The following is a 3,392-nucleotide window of genomic DNA, read 5'->3' on the forward strand; positions in this document are numbered from 1 at the left end:
CATATGGTGGCAACACACACAGATCATCTCTGGAGCCTTTGGAACTCTGAAGAACAAACCAATCACCTCTGTCAAAAGGTCCTGAGCATGGTGCCTAATAAACCCTGTCTGACTGGTGGTTGTGGGACCCAGGGTTGAATTTCTGGGACTGAGCAGGCTTACAGAGGGAGGTCATTTCCATAATGCATTTCTTCAACTCCATTGAAGTCAACAGTGTGAATATTTCATCTTCAGAAGAAATGATGAGCCTGTTGTCCTAGATTCTTCATGACAATGAAAATTTGGTGGTTCTTGAATCAAAGATCCTCTAGAAACCTTGGGACTCAAGAGTGCCTAAAACGTATCAAATAAACACCCTTTCTCCACAAAATGACAGACTCTGCTTTCCAGAGGCTTCTCTCCAATTTCCTTCCAATAAAATGGGCAAGTCCCTTTATATAAGTGATTAGCAGAGTCATGAGCTAGCAAAGGCCACAGGGACACCTCCTTTTCAGCCTTTAAAAAACTTGCTTAAGGAACAATTCTTTAGTAGGCAACCGAAGGGAGCTGGCTGTTTAACCAGAGACACTAGGTGCTTCCCTTTGAAAAGCCAGCCATTCTAATCCTCTAGGGCATTGGTTGGCAAACTCATTAGTAAACAGAGCAAAATATCAACAGTACAACAATTGAAACTTCTTTTGAGAGCCAAATTTTTTAAACTTAAACTATATAGGTGGGTACATTGTTATTAACTTAATTAGGGTATTCCTATGGCTAAGGAAGAGCCACACTAAAGGGGCCAAAGAGCAGCAAGTGGCTCGAGCCGCAGTTTGCCGACCACAGCTCTAGGGCATGTCCTTCAAGAATAAACTGATTCTTGAATCAATGCTTTATAAACCTGTTTAAAAGCACAAAGACCATGGACTGAACCTGAATCTAGACTTGGGGCCCATCTTTAGGCTGAGAGGCACCTTGGGGTATTTCCTTCCCTAATGCCTCTGGCTTCCATTTCAGAACAAAGGAACAACCCTCAGAGAGGACAAATAACACCACTTAGTGGCAGAGCTGGGACCAGGACCTAGGACCCTTGCAGGTGGTGCCTTTCCATGTCCCTATACAGAGTGATTATTAAGACCAAAGTTACCCAAAACAGCTAGAGAACATGGATCACCAAAACCACTGTCGTATCCTCTCCTCTATGGTGAAGATGACTTGAATTTTGCTTTTGTGCAATCCCACACCCAGGCTCTCATCTACATTCAACTACATATTTATGATTATTTTCATATCAGCTTCCTTCAGTCACAGCTAGCTAATCAAGTTGGAATTTAACTTAGTAGTGAGTCTGTGTAGGGTTCTTGAAAAGAATCTAACCCAAGAGCAAACAAAATGATTCAATGTACCTATCTTCAAGGCTATGACAGAAGAGGAACACACTGGTGTGTGTGTGTGGGAGGGTGGGGGTGTGTGGGCGGAAGGCTTCTGGCAAGGAGAACAGGGCTGGCTTCAGAGTGAGTCAGTGGAATGCTTTGTTTCCCCAGAGTTGAATATGTGCTTAATCAGAAATCACCAATGAAAAGGGGAAGTACCAAAGGAGATCCAATTTGGAAGTGGCAAGCCTGAAATCTGGGAAAGCCAAAGCCCACCCACCTCACTGAAGAAAGGAAATGGGGCATAGGGGAGGCCTCAAGGGGTCTGAATCTGAGAGTCTGGGGAGGGTGATTTGAGAAGACACATGCAGGTGCCCCAAAGTGAATCCATCTTGGGTAGAGAGAAGAGTTCCTATGTGGAAGACATAGAAACTAAAGCCAATGCTATTGTGACCTGAGAGTGGTGCGATTTGGTGGCAAGCCAAGCTCAAGAGGGGGCTCCATAGGACATCAGAGGATGTGGCTGTCCATTCCCACTGCAACACTGTGTTTAACATCTTCTTTCAGGTGCTTTGGGTAGCACTGAGGTTGAGGAATGAGAGGAACATTCCCACCTGTGCTGAAGCACAGCCCTATTCTAGGGACAAGTGGACCCAGGGCTAAGACAATAGGACTCTCTTTTGGGCTCATCTGAGCAGGACCTGCCAATCAGAAGGCACAGCTGGAAGAGACAAAGCAGGAAGCTTGTGAGGGGTGCATTGAAGGGGGGGGGCTACCTACTGAGACTAGGCAAACCACCATTTTCTGGGAGATACAGTCCCCCAGGGGCCCATCTGACCCAGGCAGTCTTGGTGGTTGCCCAGGCTAGGACTAACCAGGGCCTTGCCCTTGAGCAACAAAGAGGCCATGAACCGCCTGCACCCCTTCTGTAGGGATGGGGGTGGAGATAGGATCGTGACCTCTCAACACATTCAGTGAACTAGCAACAACAGACAATCTTCCTGGCAGCATATGAGCACCTTTTCTATTAACCTGAACACTATTTCTCTATACTATTAGAAAAGAGAGAAGATGGGGGCCCTACCGATGTCCACTCCCCTATACTTGGCCAAGGCCCACACGCCAGAGCAGCCATAAGTCACCTTTGTGACATCACATGACTTAAGCAGCTGGTTGCCCCACGACCGAGACTCTAGAATTTTGAGGACAGTATATATAGGGCATCACTGCTGTGACCAAAGGCATTTCTGACCCCACTTTTGAAGTGATAGGATCCTGGGTACCAAGTGCTTTTTGATGTAGAGCATCAACATGGCTAATCAGAATACTCCTGAGATGCAAGAAGCCAAGCTGGCCCCATCAGAGGATGGACAACCACCCATAATGGCCCAATATGATACATCACCAGATCCTCATGTGGGTCCAAGGGAGGCTTTGGAGAGGCAGGGGGACCAAGAAGACAGCCCAGGTCCAAGCCCCCAAGACAACCCGCAACCACAGGACCCAAGCCAAGGCACCGCCAACGTGGAAGGAAACAACGTTCTTCTTGGGCTGTCCTTCCCAAGAAAGCTTTGGAGGATAGTGGAGGACGACGCCTTCTCGTCTACAGCCCAGATCCAAGCCCCCAAGACAACCCGCAACCACAGGACCCAAACCAAGGCACCATCAATGTGGAAGGAAACAACGTTCTTCTTTGGCTGTCCTTCCCAAGAAAGCTTTGGAGGATATTGGAGGAAGACGCGTTCTCATCTGTGTGCGGGACCGATGACGGAGACACCATGATCATTGATGAAAATCTTTTCCAGAGGGAGATTCTTTGCCGAAGGGGCGAGGAGCAAATCTTTGAATCAAAAAGCCTGAAGAGCCGAAACCGGTTTGGCTCAGTGGATAGAGCGTCTGCCTGGGGATTGAAAGGTCCCAGGTTCGATTCCGGTCAAGGGCATGTACCTGGGTTGCGGGCACATCCCCAGTAGGAGGTGTGCAGGAGGCAGCTGATCGGTGTTTCTCTCTCATCCATGTTTCTGACTCTCTATCTCTCTCCCT

The sequence above is a fragment of the Myotis brandtii genome, unplaced genomic scaffold (assembly GCF_000412655.1).
Source record: "Myotis brandtii unplaced genomic scaffold, ASM41265v1 scaffold5573, whole genome shotgun sequence".
Lineage (NCBI taxonomy): Eukaryota > Metazoa > Chordata > Mammalia > Chiroptera > Vespertilionidae > Myotis > Myotis brandtii.